This window comes from Cricetulus griseus, chromosome 2 (genome assembly GCF_003668045.3).
Source record: "Cricetulus griseus strain 17A/GY chromosome 2, alternate assembly CriGri-PICRH-1.0, whole genome shotgun sequence".
NCBI lineage: Eukaryota > Metazoa > Chordata > Mammalia > Rodentia > Cricetidae > Cricetulus > Cricetulus griseus.
Genome location: NC_048595.1, coordinates 66678519 through 66693972, shown reverse-complemented (window position 1 = coordinate 66693972; position 15454 = coordinate 66678519).

Sequence of the window (15454 nt, the reverse complement as noted above, 5' to 3'; positions counted from 1 at the left end):
ACCCACTGCCTATCCCAACTCATTTCTGCTCCCTAGGGAGGGTGAGGCCTTCCATGAGAGATCTACAAAGTCTGTCATATTTGGAGAAGGGCTTAGACCCTCCCCCATGTGTCTAGGCTGAGAGAGTATCCCTCCCTGTGGAGAGGGCTCCCAAAGTCCATTTGTATACTAGGGATAAATACTGATCCACTACCAGAGGCCCCATAGATTGCCCAGACCTTCAAACTGACATCCTCACTCAGAGCGTCTGGAACAGTCCTATGCTGGTTTCCCAGCTATCAGTCTGGGGTCCATGAGCAACCCCTTGTTCAGGTCAGCTGTCCCTGTGAGTTTCTCCACTCTAGTTATGACTCCTTTGCTCATCATTCCTCCATCTCTGCAACTGGATCCAGAGTTCAGCTCAGTGTTTAGCTATGGGGTGTCTGCTTCTGCTTCCATCAGCTACTGCATGAAGACTATAGGATGGCATATAAGGTAGTTATCAATTTCATTATCAGGGGAGGGATTTAAGGTAGCCTCTCCTCTGTTGCTTAGATTGTTAGTTGGTGTCATCTTTGTAGCTCTCCAGATATTTCCCTAGTGCCTGATTTCTCTTTAAACCTATAATGTCTCACTCTATTATAGTATCTCTTATCTTGCTCTCTTCTGTTCTCACCCCAACTCAATCTCCCTGCCCCATCATGTCCTCCTCACTCCTCCTCTTTTCCCCTTCTCATTCTCCTAGTTCACTCTCCCCTCCCCCCATGCTCCCAATTTGCTCAGGAGATTTTGTCCCTTCCCCCTTCTCCAGGGGACCATGTATGTCTCTCTTAGGGTCTTCCTTGTTTCCTAGCTTCTCTGGTGGTGTGGATTATAGGCTGTTACTCCTTTGTTCTATGTCTAAAATCCATATATGAGTGAGTACATACCAATTTTTGTCTTTTTGTGACTGGGTTACCTCACTCAGGATGGTTTCTTCTAGTTCCATTCATTTGCCTTCATATTTCAAGATTCCATTATTTTTTTTTTGTTGTTGTTGTTTTGTTTTTCTGAGCAGTACTCCATTGTGTAAATGTGCCACATTTTCTCCATCCATTCTTCAGTAGATGAAGGGCATCTAGGTTGCTTCCAGGTTCTGGCTATTACAAATAATGCTGCTATGAACATGGTTGAGCAGATGGACTAGGGTCCAGTGGTGATGGAAGCAGGAAGGATCAGGTGGGGGCCATGAGGGGAGAGTGTGGGGAGCAACAGCTGAAATTGGGAAGCATTGGGAGAATGGTATGAAAACCTACTACAGTGGAACCTTCTTGGGATCTATGAGGGTGACACCAGTGAAAAAGTTTAGTAATGGAAGATAAGAAGACTGAACTGGCCTTTTTTTTTTTTTTCAACCAGGTAAGTTTTCCAGTGGTGGGACTGGGTTGCATTTGGTTGAGATGTTCACCAAGGAGGGCTTTGTGGAGATGCCTAAACAACACAGGTTGATTCTAGGATAGAAGGTCACTCTTTGAAAACTGACAGCAGGGCCCCATTGCAGAAGATACACCCACACAGCTCATTGAAGGTAGAGAGGTGGATCTGGTGCTTGCATGGAGCCTTCACCTCTATGCTCTAGTCTCTCTGCCATGAGAAGGTATGATCTAGGCTACAGAAAAACAAACCTAGACACCAACCCAGCCATAAAACCTTGACCTGTAATCTGTCCTGACTATAAGATATGCTGGGGCAATGGTGGCTCAGAACTTGTGGGAATAACCAACCAATATACAACCAATGCTTGGTTTAATCTGAGATCCATGGCATCAGAAGGAGCCCATTCCCTACACTGCCTAGATGGCCAGGAAATGGAGAATGGATAGCCCAGAGACCTAGGGTAGAACAAAAAAATGACTGGAAAAAAATCAATGAGATGTTTCCTAATGATGTTCTTCTATACTTATAGATTGAAACCTTATCTAGTTGTCATGAGAGAGGCTTTCTCTGGCAGCAGGTTGGAGAACCACAGTCAGACATTATGCATAGAATGAGTCTTATTTGGAGGTCACCATCAAGTCCCTTCTCTTGGAGACCAGGGAACCCCAAAGAAGAAGGAGGGGAACAATTGTAGGAGTCAGAGGGGATGGCAGACACCAGAAGAACATGAACTGCTGGATAACATAAGCAGGGCTTGCATGGGCTCACAGACACTGAAGTGACAAACATGGGACCTGCATGGGTCTGCACCAAGTCATGTGTACATATGTTATGGCAGTTAACTTGGTGTTTTTGTGGGATGCCTAGTAGTGGGAGCAGGTATATCTTTGACTCTTTTGCCTGCTCTTGAGACTCTTTTCTTCCTATTAGATTTCCTTGTCCAGGATCCATATGAGGGTTTTTGCCTTGTCTTATTGTATCTTGTTTTGTTCTCTTTGTTGTCTCTTGGAGGCCTGCTCTTTTTTGAAGAGGAAACTGAAGAGGAGTGGATATGGAGGAAAAGGGATGTGGAAGGAGCTAGGAGGAGTGGAGGGAGGGAAAACTGTGATTGGGATGTATTGTGTAAGAGAAGAATCTATTTGCAATTCAAAAAGGTCCCTGTGCCTGAACTTATGAATGACCGAGGGCTGCCTAGAGAAAGGGGATTCAGGAAATAGATGACAAATAGATATATCATTATACCTCATAATGCTGGTGAATTGGGATGCTAAAATTTCAACTTGAAATGAATCTACTTACACAATTTTCTTGAAATATTCTTATGATAGTATTTTCTTTACCTCAGTCACTCTTTCAGACTGAACATTTAGTGGTGAGTAAGACAGACAGTGGTGCCCGGCTGGGGAAAATTACTACCTACCAAGTCTGCGCGTGCGCACACGCACACACACACACACGCGCTATTTAAATGTTCATTTTTAGAAAATGTGAGCTGTAAACATTTATTTACTGGAAACCCAACAGGATATGAGATTGTGGGGGGACTTGAAGGCCTCTTATGGAAGTAGTATTTAATCAATTTTTGCAAGAATTGGGACCATCCATTAACTGAGAGAAGGAAGCACTTCAGGCAGTAGCTAGCTAGCTGCTGAAGAGTTCAGGGAAACTATAGAGGTGGGGGGCTAATGTCCCCAGAGCACAGTATTTTACTTTTCTTTTGTCTCCTCATATAATGCTAGCAATTAGTAGAGTGCTGGTCACACAGCAAGCACTTATTTGATAAAGGGCTGACTATATTTTAGGACAGTTCTAAAGCCATGAATCAACAGGATCAGGGTGGGAGAAAACCTTCAGTGAGCAGACAGAAGCAAATGACCAGCAGATTTGAAAAGGCAAGGAAGTGAAGTGGTTGGTAATCAAGTTGTAGAAATCATTGACCCACTACTGTTTAGAATGTCAGTTCTCAGAACACAGCAGTTTATCATGGGCCACTCAGTGAGGGAGTCTGAAGATTAAAATGTACATTACACAACCCCAAGTAACAGATTATTCTATGTAGAAATGATCTTACTCTTAGCAATTCTATCATCTCGGAGTAAACTTTAGCCCACCTTGCTGATGAGTGGGAAAGACTAGGGTAGCAATGCTTTGCTTTTGTTCAGTCTGGCAGTGTGACAACTGACCAAGACAGGGAGTTAATATTGCATAATTCTTGAGTCACATTGCTGGATTGTTTGACTTGGCCAGAAATTAAAAAGCTTAGCACAAACTGTGGTGAGTGATTGAGGACTTACCCCTTTTTCTTCTCTATGACGGCATTGTCCCTGCTAAAAAGTTACCACACCCAGAGTCAATTTTCTGAGTGAATTAAGTCCTTGCAATAGAAAGAAAAGGAAAATTGGAACCTTGCTTAAATTATTGTTTGTTCTTTCAGACTTTATAATCATCTAAATGAGAATTTGCTGGTTTAACCATCTAATCTTGCTGTCTCTAAGTGAACATGGTATAATTTAAAAATATTTATTTTGTTAATTAGTATTCTTTACCTTTCACATGAAATAAATTGTAAATACCAGTATGCAATGCCATTACTGACATCTATAAAAAAAAGTCTAAGAAAGACAACAGTAGATTTTAACTCTTTCTTTGATAAAATCCAGTTCATGCAGTAACAGTTGACCGGAAGATCCTGAAAGCAAGGATTGTATTAAATCTGTTCTTAACCTGTCTTCATCTGTTTCACTGGGTCTGGTAAATATTCAGTTGCTCTCAATACTCTATTTTCTTTTAAAGCTATTTAAAAATTTCTAGTCATTATTGTGTGCTAGATACTTAGATATTAAGCTGCCACTTTCATATTTTCAAATAAATGTTTTATTATATATATACATATATATATATATTTCTAAAGGCAAAAGTAGTCACAAAATAAGTATTACAGAAATAGTCAACATTAATTTCTTATTTAAACTAGATACAACTAATTATACCTGACCAAGAAAGTGTCACTAACTTGCATTGTAAGTGAAGTCCTTGGCGAACTGAATCTTGAAGCCATTTGCTTGCTGGCAGCTAACTACTATGATGTTTGATTTGTTAAGTGTCCTCCCCTGCAACCATTTCTCATTTCGCTTGCTTTATAAATATTCCTGGAATGGATTTTGTATCTTGTTAAAGAGAGCAAATTCTGAAACACCAGAGACCTAAGCATAGTTCAAATATGTGTCCTAGTGTATAGTCTATGTGCGTAGAATGTTGACTCTCTCCATGGGGAGGAAAAGGAAACTAACAAAACCAGGGACACAAGTCATAGAGATTGTTTTAGAGCCAAGGAAGAGTCAACCTTTATAAGTATAGCCTCACAGTACAGTGACTTATGGGGCTCATGCTTGCAGCACACTTGCTAGGAGCTAGCTGTATGGGAGGCTCTGTATTGACACTGGAAAATCAGACAAAGATAAGTAAGTCAAAAGTGCTAACGATGCTCAAAGAGCTAACAGGCTGAGAGCAACATGTACCCAAGATAAACAGTTAAAATAAATGTCAAGTGTGTTAACTACTATGAAAAAAACAAATAGGATTCTGAAGCAGTTATTTGGTTAACATAGTTTTCTTCTTAATTTTTTTTTGCTTTTAGAGATAAGGTCTCACTCTTAAATTCAGGCAGACCTAGAACTTCCATGTAGATCAGATTGGTCTTGAATTCACAGAGATCCTTTGTCTCCCCTTCCCAAATACTAATATTACAGATATAAACCACTGTGGCCAGCTTGCTTTTATTATTTATTGATGATGATTCAATATAGTTTTTATACTCTATTTTCCTATGAACTTTAAACTATAATTAATATGTTAACAAATTACAAAAAGTACTTAATGGTTAAGTAGATGTTATTCTCCAAGTCAAGGATATTTTTTGTCATTGCTGTTATGGTATTTTTTGTTTCATTTTAATTTAACTTATTTACTTAACTGCATGGATATTTTATCTTCATGTACATGCCTAGTACCCTTAGAGGCCCTGGGACAGGAGTTGAGATGGTTCTTAGTTTCTATGTGGGTCCTGGGAATTGAGCCCAAGTCCTCTGGCTGAACAGCTAGTGCTTTTAACTCCTAAGCCATCTCTCCAGAGTCTTATATTTTAATTATTTTTTAATCCATTAAGTAGCTAGTATTGTAGCTCATTAGTGTACACATAGTAAGAGCAAAGTCCCTGGGTTAAGTTCCCAGCCAGAAATTAAAAATCAAAACTTCATTAGTTGAATCTCTAATAACTAATTAGTAATAAAAGTCATATGGTTGTAATAGAGTAAGAAAAAAAATCTATAAAATAATTTCTCCATGATAAAAATTCAGAAATATCTTAATGAGTTTTATATAAAAATATTCACAGACATATCTAGACCAGAAGCTCTCAACTTCAGTTTATGTTCAAGTCATTACCAAGCTTATGAAAACAGATTTGTGTGTCCATTTATTCCTTCACAGTTTTTTCTGTAGTAGATCTGGTCTGTGGCTCAACCAAAACTACTATGTGGATAACTATTACTTTAAGAACTAAATGTAAGCTGGGCGTTGGTGGCTCACACCTTTAATCACAGCACTCAGGAGGCAGAGGCAGGTGGATCTCTGTGAGTTCGAGACCAGCCTGGTCTACAAGAGCTAGTTCCAGGACAGCCTCCAAAGCCACAGAGAAACCCTGTCTTGAAAAACCAAAAAAAAAAAAAAAAAAAAAAACTAAATGTAATTCTAAAAATTAGCTTGAACAGAAGTACCTGTATGGATGGACTGGACAGTGCTGCTGTCAAAACCCAAAACCCATAGTTTTTTTTTTTTTTTTTTTAACACACAAGAGGTTTTATTGCAGTTGTTTAATGAGCTAACCCCATGTTAGCTCAGGCCTTTCATCCATCCACCATGGCGGATGGATAGGAAAGACGGCAAGAAGCTACTGCATCTTATATGGCAGTGTAAGGGGAGTGTCTAGGTGTATGCACAGGCTCAGGATTGGTGTGCCTCCAGGTTTGGAGGGCCTGCCCTGTGTTGATTGGTCAACTGGTGGTTATGGCCCATAGGCCCTCCTAGGGTGGTTGCTATGCTCTGTGAGTCATTGCTGTGCACTTGTCTGTAAAGCACACCCAGAGCCGTAAAGCATGGCACCACCAGCTAAATTCTGATTGGTTCCTTGCCACGAGGCAGGCATCTGACCTCCTAGTAACCAAAGACAAAGTCAGGTAAGCACGTGCTAGGCTGTTATGGCTGCTGAAATGGGGAGCTGGTCCCTTCATTCCCCCATTTTCTTTTTTGGAGATTCCAATCATGGAATTGCTGTCTCTCCAGCATCCCCATCAGGGAGTGAGAGATATTGGTGTCCCCCTCATAAGGGAGTTCCTTCTGACTTAGCATTTCAACCAGGGAAAATGGGTGATGTATTCTTTCCCATGCTATTTCCTGCTGACTTCGGGATGAAGTTAGGGAATCAAGAAGGCATTACCCTTCTCAGATCTCTGAAATATAATTGGTTGTCAGCTTGAAAACCCATAGTTTTTAAGTGAATAAATATCACAGGGTCAGGTGTGTGATTCTGGCCCAGCAGTTCCCAGGAGCTCCCAAAACAATACAGGATATTTCCATTGTTCATGGCTGACTATCAGAACCAGGTGTTTAGACCCTAAGATCTGGACATAAAGAAGTTTAGGTGAAACTGAGCTGGAAGCTTCTTCTCTACTGGCTAATTTTGATAGTTCCAGAAGGATCTCAATAGGCCACTGAAAAAGAAAACTCATCAATGCTTTTACCCAGGTGTAGATCCTATGTGCTATAGTACTGGCTAGTCAGACAAGATACACATATTGATGCAACAGTGGTACGGCTATATTAGAAGGTAACCAACCACTTCTGACTGGATATGAGTCCCACATAGTGGGAGATAATACTTGCCTAGTACTTAATACACTATAGCTAGGAGGCCCTATGAAGGAATGTTCTGGTATGGTTTTTGTTGTTGAATGGACATGTAGTCAAATTGCCTTCTAAGTATTTACTTTTATACATAGTATTAATTCACTCTTTATTGCTGAGTAAAAACACCATTGAAGGGACTCTAACCAGCCCAAGCATGGCGACCATGGTTCTGGCAGGCCTTTTCCTTCTCCCCTATTCCCTTTGCCTTCTTAAAAATATATTGGATTGCCTTCCTAAGACTAGCTCCCAAGGTCCATTCCCTTATTTGGCCACTTCCTCCCCATGAGGTTGACTATCAAGGTCCAGCTATCAAAGTATCGAAAACCAGCAATCAAAAACACCCCCCCCCACATACACACATTGGCCACCTCAATTAACATGCTCAATCAAAATTAACCAACTTATCCTTAAACGAGGTTTCCCCCTTTACCTTTATAAACTATGGGCCACATTTGTCTAGTCTATATCCGGAGACAAATATCCCTCCCTTGTTTCCTTCCCCTTCTCCCTCAGCCTCTATCTCCTGTCTTTGCCTCTTATTCCTTGCCCCTTTTCTCTCTGGGGCAAATAAATCTCCTCTGTGCTGAGAACTTGGTCTTGGGGTGTCTTATGCTAATACTGTTTCCTTTAGCCATGACCAAAAGCAACTTGTAAAGGAAAAAGTTTATTTTTAACCTTACAATTTGCAGCTCACCCATGAAGGAAAGCCGTGAAGGAACTCAAAGCAGGAAACTGGGGGAGGCAGGAACTGAAGCAGAGACCATGGAGGAATGCTTATTACTGGCTGTCTCCTCATGGCTTCCTCAGCATGCTTGCTGTCTTCTACAACCCAGTGTACATTCTCAGGGATAGTATAGCACACTGTGGTCTGGGCCCTTCCATATCAATTATTTATTTTTTATAATTAATTTTTATTAGTTCAAATTAGGAACAAGCTTGCTTCTCCCTCCCCTCCCCCAAAACTTCCCCCAACCGTCTCCCCCAACCCCCCACCTGCTCCCCACCCCATCCACTCTCCACTCCCCAGGCAGGGTAGGGCCCTCGACCGGGCTCCTCAAAGTCCACCGTATCATCCTGGGCCGGGCCTAGACCCTCCCCCATGTGTCCAGGCCTAGAGAGCATCCCTTCACATGGGATGGGCTCTCAAAGTCCCTTCTTACACCAGGAAAAATACTAATCCACTACCAGGGGCCCCTAGAGTTCAGAGGCTCCTAATTGGCATCCATGTTCAGGGGTCTGGATCAATACTGTACTGGCCTCCCAGACAGCAGTCTGGGGTCCATGTGCTCCCCCTTGTACAGGCCGGCTGATTCTGTGTGTTTCACCAGCCTGGTACCAACCCCTGTGATCTTCATTCCTCCCTCTCTGCAACTAGGTCCTTCCATATCAATTATTAATCCGGAGAATGCACCACAGAATGCATACCATCCAGTCCAATGGAGTCAATCGTTTTCAACTGAATTTCTCTCTTCCCAGATGACCCTGGCTTGTTTCAAATTTACAAGAACACTAACCAGTATAATTGATTCCTTGTTATCTGGACACACAATCACATCACTAATTAAACCATAACCTTTCTTTCTTATTTAGGCCCATGATCTCATGTTAATCTCAATATCAGAATATAAAACACATTTCAACTTTTAAAAGTCCCATAATCTTTAAAAACTTCAACGCTTTTAAAAGTTAAGTCTCCTTAAAGTATCCAAAGTCTCTCTAAAACTCACAAGTCTCTTAACTGTGGGCTCCTGTAAAATAAAAATTAATGTATTATATTAAGCAAGGTCACACAATCTTAAAAAGAAAAAACACAGCAACCTAAAGCATGCAAGTAAACAAACCCCATTGTCTTTCATTATATAGAGTCTAGTCAATAATACATGTATATAGGTAAGAAATGTATGTGTGGGTACAGTATAGCATGAGGCAAAGAAAACAAGGAAGACCAAACATAAGGTGATAAGGAAGGATTCAGTCAGTAATGGACATGAGTTATGAAATGGGACAGGAAACTAGTTGTTTTTCTATTTCTATTTTTACCATGGACTTTTTGGTTTTAGAGGTAGATGAGAGCATAAAATAAAACACACTAAATGCAGAAAGTGTAAAATTTAATTTGAAGGTTCACAACTTCCATTCCAAATGCCTATCCTAACTGTATAGAAGTTCACTGGATTGTATAGATGGGGTATGGTTAATGTTTGTGTGTGCTGTTTTTATAATACATTTTATAAGATTAAAAGTAACATTTGTACCTTTTATTGTGAGAGAGAAGAACGAGGGCACAGTAACAATCCAAATAAAATAAAACAAAACTTCCATGGTGCCAATTAAATTCTGTAGTTTAATGTTTAACATCTGGGATTCACTTCTGGGCCCCAAGGGCCTTGGGTAGCTCCACTTCTTGGGCTCTGTCATTCTAAGTACATAAAGCTCATCTCCTATGCTATGATCATTTGCTAACTACAACTAATTCTTCAGCCCTAGCTGTCCAAAGCCACAGATTTTCAATTGATAATATCCTATAAAGGCCCCCAGAGGGTCTTTGAGACCTGTTAAACTTCGCTCTGAGACTTCACAAACCAGACCCTCTGCAATGCACTTAACATTCTTGTCTTCTAACACCAAACAATGCAATTGAAAAGTGGAGTGCAGAACTAAATAGTGTATTCTCAACAGAGGAATCTAAAAGGCTGAAAAACACTTAAGAAAGTGCTCAACATCCTTAGCCATCAGGGAAATGCAGCTCAAAACCACTGTGAGATACCATCTTACTCCTGTCAGAATGGCTAAAATCAAAAACACCAATGACAGTCTATGCTGGAGAGGATGTGGAGAAAGAGGAACACTCCTCCATTGCTGTGGGAGTGCAAACTTGTACAATCACTTTGGAAATCAGTATGGTGGTTTCTCAGGAAAATGGGAATCAGTCTACCTCCAGATCCAACAATTCCTCTCTTGGGCATATATCCAAAGAATGCACATTCATACAATAAGGACATATATTCAACTATGTTCATATCAGCATTATTTGTAATAGCCAGAACCTGGAGGCAAACTAAATGCCCCTCAACTGAAGAATGGATAGAGAAGCATTTACACAATGGGGTACTACTTAGCAGAAAAAAAACAATGGAATCTTGAAATCTTCAGGCAAATGGATGGAACTAGAAGAAACCATCCTGAGTGAGGTAACCCAGTCACAAAAAGATAAACATGGCATGTACTCACTCATATATGATTTTTAGAAGACATAGAGCAAAGAATTACCAGTCTACACTCCACACTGCCAGAGGAGCTAGGACACAAGGAGAACCCCAAGAGAAGATTGCATAGTCCCTCACAGAAGGGTAGGGGGACAAGAACACCTGAACAAAGTGCGAGCACAGGGTGGGTGTGGAGAGGAAGGAGGTGGGAAGGGAAGAAGGGGAGTGGGGAGGAGAACAAGAGGACTGAGACAAGGGAGGAATAGAGGAGGGCAAGAAAGGAGATACCTTGATAGAAGGAGACAACACATGTTTGTAGAGAGGTCTGACATAGGGGAAATGTTAGGGGATCCACAGGGATGACCCCAACTAAGAATCCAGGCAATAGTGGAGAAAATGCCATTGATGCCCTTCCCCTATAATGAGATTTGTGTCTACCTTGGTTACCATTCCTAGAGTCTTCATCCAGTAGCTGTTCAAAGCAGAAACAGGCACCCGCATCAAAGCACTGAACCATACTCCTGGAATCCATTTGTGGAGAGGGAGGAGGGATGAGCAAAGGAGCCAAGATGGTGCTGCAGAAACCTGCAGAAACAGTTGACATGACCTATTGAGAGCATGGAGACCCTAGTCATAAAGCTGGAGAAACAGCATTGGACTGAACCAAGCCCTCCGAATGTGGGTGCCAGAGGCCAAGACAGTCTATGGGACCTTTAACAGTGGAGCCAGTCTTTAAAACTAGAGCACAAATGGACTTTGGGAGCCCATTCCTTATGGAGGGATACTATTGCAGCCCAGCTATGACATGACAGACTTTGAAGGTCCCTGGTGGAAGGCCTCACTATCCCTGGAGAGGAGTTGGGGGATGGGCTGGGGGAGTGGGAAACATGGGAGGATGGTAGTGCGAGGGAATGGGGGGGATGGATATGTAAATATGAGTAGTAATTAAAGAATTTAAATAAAAAATTATATCAAAATTTCAAAAAAACAAAGCAAAACATTCTTGTCTTCTCAGTTGCTATATCACATTAAACTCTGGATACTCAAGGTTTCCATCCCTAAATTTCAGATGCCACCACAATCCTCCCCCAAACATGGTCAGGTCTATTGTAGCCACACCACCAGGATCCTAGTATCACATGTTGTGTTCATTAGCTTTATAGTGCTGTAATAAAGCACTATGACTAAAAGCAACTTGTGGAGGACAAAAGGTTTATTTCATTTTATAGCTCATAGTCCATCATGAAGGGAAATCAGGGAGATAGTGGAGAAACACTAGCTTGGGCTCCATGGCTTTCTCACCTTTCCTTCTTATGCAACCCAGGAGTAATTGCCTGGGGGTAATATAATTCACAGGGAATTGGGCCCTCCCTCATCAACCATTAATCAAGAAAACACCCCAGAAACTTGCCCACAGCCCAATCTGATGAAGCATTTTTCTCAATAGAGAGATTATAAAAGAGCAAGGATGGGAGGAGCACGGTGGAATGTGGTCTTTTTTATTTTTTTGACTTTTTTTTATTTGAATTACAAACAAGATTGAATTACATGACAATCCCAGTTCCTTCTCCCTCCCTTCCTCCTCTACCACCCCCCCAACTAAAACCCTTCCTATCACATATCCTTTCTTCTAACCTACACCTGACTCAACCTTTCTGCTCCCTCATGACCCGGAATGTGGTCTTACGGTTCTGATGCCACTATTGCAGTCATGAACTCACAGCAGTGGCCAATACCTGTGTAAGAGCCACACCCAAACAAGTGAACAGACAAACAGAAAACTGGAAAGCAGGAGGAATGGGGCTGGTTGGGAAGAAGTTGGTCAGGAGGAATGAAGAGGATAATGGATAAAAGATAATGGAGCCAGGCAGTGGAGGCACACACCTTTAATCCCAGCACTTGGAAGGCAGAGGGAGGCAGATCTCTGTGAGTTTGAGGCCAGCCTGGTCTACAAAGTGAGTTCCAGGATAGTCAGACCTACACAGAGAAACCCTGTCTCGAAAAACCAAAAGGAAACAAACAAACAAACAACAACAACAACAACAACAAAAACCCCAAACAAAAAAGGGTAATGGAGGTGAATATGCCCATGGTACCTTGGGATACACGTATAAAGCTCTCAAAAATTGCAGTTTGTAAACAGCTAAAACTTTACAAAGTGAATGTATAGGAACATGCCAGGGCTGCTTCTGTACCCGCTTCTGAGAACTGTCCAGACTCTTAGCTGTGAGATGATGGAAATATTTACTTTCAAGTCGGGAGCATGATCAGAATTCCCACAATCACTGCTAAAATGTATGAAGTAAAAGATACGTTTTTAAAGGAGTATTTGAAATTGTGTTGAGCGTAGTAGTAACTACTACTAGAACTAACACAATACTGTGAGTTCCTATCAGTAAGGAAATTGATACATTTTTGAAAACTCATACAACAAACACTATGAAACAATCTCTAACAGCAGAGGGTGATTTGGGATGGAAAATATTGAATTTACCAAATGAGACCAAGTGTGCATGCTTTGTAAACCCATAAGATAATGCAATACAAGTTAATTCCAGCATTTGATGACACGAAAATATCACAAGCAGAGCAGAGGTGGCCTCAGGAACTTCTAAACACTAGTGTATGGTGGTGGAGAGAAGCAGAAGCTGTCTGCCCATGGGATATCCCAGAGTAACTCCTTAAACTTTGACCACCATAATGTGAGTTTCGGTTACTAGTGACAGCCACAAGTCATGCTTGTATTATTTTATATTGACAATGATGAGTCAAATGCTTTTAAGAAAACCTCAGTTCTTTGAAAAGTTTCTTCAGGAATATTCAATGAAGCAGAATTTCATAACCAAAAGTGTTGGCAAGTGGCCCTGATAAAAATTGTTGCCACATGTGATAAACTTCTGGTAGCTGTGCTAATCGCATTGCAGGAAAATGCCATTCATTCCCTTAAAAGAAAATATTAGCTGCCAAAGGGCTGAATCACTGTCAGTTATTCTAAGTCCCTGGTGCGACTGAAACCCAGTACTTGGTTTGTAATAAGCAGCAGCAGATAAGTCAGCTCGCATCCCAGTGACTTGGCTGTCCTCTGCCAGAGACACAGTTAATATGAAAATACTCAATAGTACCTGCTGAGCATGTTTGCCTCCACGCACAACTTCCAGGTTCTTTGTAAGTTTGCCAAGTATTTTCAAGTGAGTCCCCTGGGAAAATGACCTCTCAGTAATTTGGGGGGCATTTTCTCAGGCTGATAGGAGAGCAATCCTTTGATCACAGTGACGGAGCCTGCACTTCCGAGTCTCTGAGTACAGAGGAACCTTGTGATTGTGCAGCTAGGCAGAGCTGTGTGCCAGCACTGCGTGTTTTTCTGTCTTACGAAAACTAAAAGCCGAGTCTGTGACCTGCAAAATTGGGGAAGCTTCTTGCTGCTTAAAAAAACCACATTTAGGCCTTTTTCAGTTGCATTTTTTGAAATGCCGGTAATGGGTTCTTTTCCATTACCTATCTCAACAACATCCTCCTTTCTCCTCATCCAACCTCTCCGCTCACACTCTACCTTAGGTTTATACGAGATTTTAGGTTATTCAGATGGGAATACCTTCTTCCTTTCCTGGAGAGTAAACTCGGATAGCATATAAAGAACTGAAATCACAGCCATCTTTCCTTTTCCTGTGTCTTGATGAGGTGGGAGAATGGATGTTATTGAAAAGCGTCATGTCCGATGGTGGTGGAGAACAGGAGAGGTGGCACATCAGGACATCTTGGGAGGAAAAGCTGCTTGCTCTTGGGTGGTGTTTTGTTTCATGTTGTGTAGAGGGCATAAGTTCTGCTAATTAAGATGAAAGCAAAACCTGGATGCCAATTCCACTCTTTATCCTCCTAGGTGGAAGAGCAAATCTGTCACGGTTAACTGTAGCTTTCCTTTCATTGAGTCTAATTTCCAGGCTGAATTACTGGGTGGTTTTGGTGTCTTTGCATTGAAAATAAATCAACTATAATTTTCAAAATTGTTTAACTGTTTGACTCTTGTCTATCACAGCGGTGTTGAGACCTGGTGTCCCTACCTGCGAGATGTGGATATTTTTCTTCTATAGAGTAATTCCAAAGATCAGTTCTGTGAGGAAAAGAGCTGGCATCTGAGTGAGGAAATCCGAACTTTGCAGGAGTTAGGGAACTATGAGAAGTGTGACCATCGGAAAGTGTGGAAGGTGGCTTCTGCTGGATTCATGTGAGCAAGGACTTGAAAAAACGCATTTTATTTCTTAAAAAATGCAGACAGCATGTCAGGTAAACACTGTACACAGCTTTAACTGGCTCTAAGGAAGACTTCTATTAAATACAGAATGCAATTCTGGTGACATCTGCCCCTGGAAATTACTTCAAAGTACAGCCTCAACCAAGTTTTTGAGGAATTTAAGGAAGTTACTCAATTTCATCCTTGATTTCTACAGCTAATTACATGGTAACATAAGGTTTCCCCACCAAGCCATAATAACAGTATTGCCCCTCCTCTGGTGCTTCCAAGGCATTTAACTTCAAGAGGACAAAGAGGCTTCCACCCACTCTGTTGTGTCCTGCCTCCTCAGGAGAATGCTTGGTGAACAGTTTCTCCCAACACAGACATGTGTACAGTTTGTTTACTATCTTTAGCTATGTGATGTTTAACTAATGAATTACAAACGTCAAATCGGTTTATGAATTCAAATAAATTAATCACTGTCAGGGTTGCATGAGAGATGCTTTCATTGATTGCTAACTTCCAGCCAGGTAAACTTCCCTAGCAGAGGCTTGTGGGAAATATTCATGTGAATTCCACCAATATTCTTTGAGGCACAAAATAATCTCCTGGTTATCCTAGAAATCTCCATTTGGGTTACATTGTATGTACATATAAA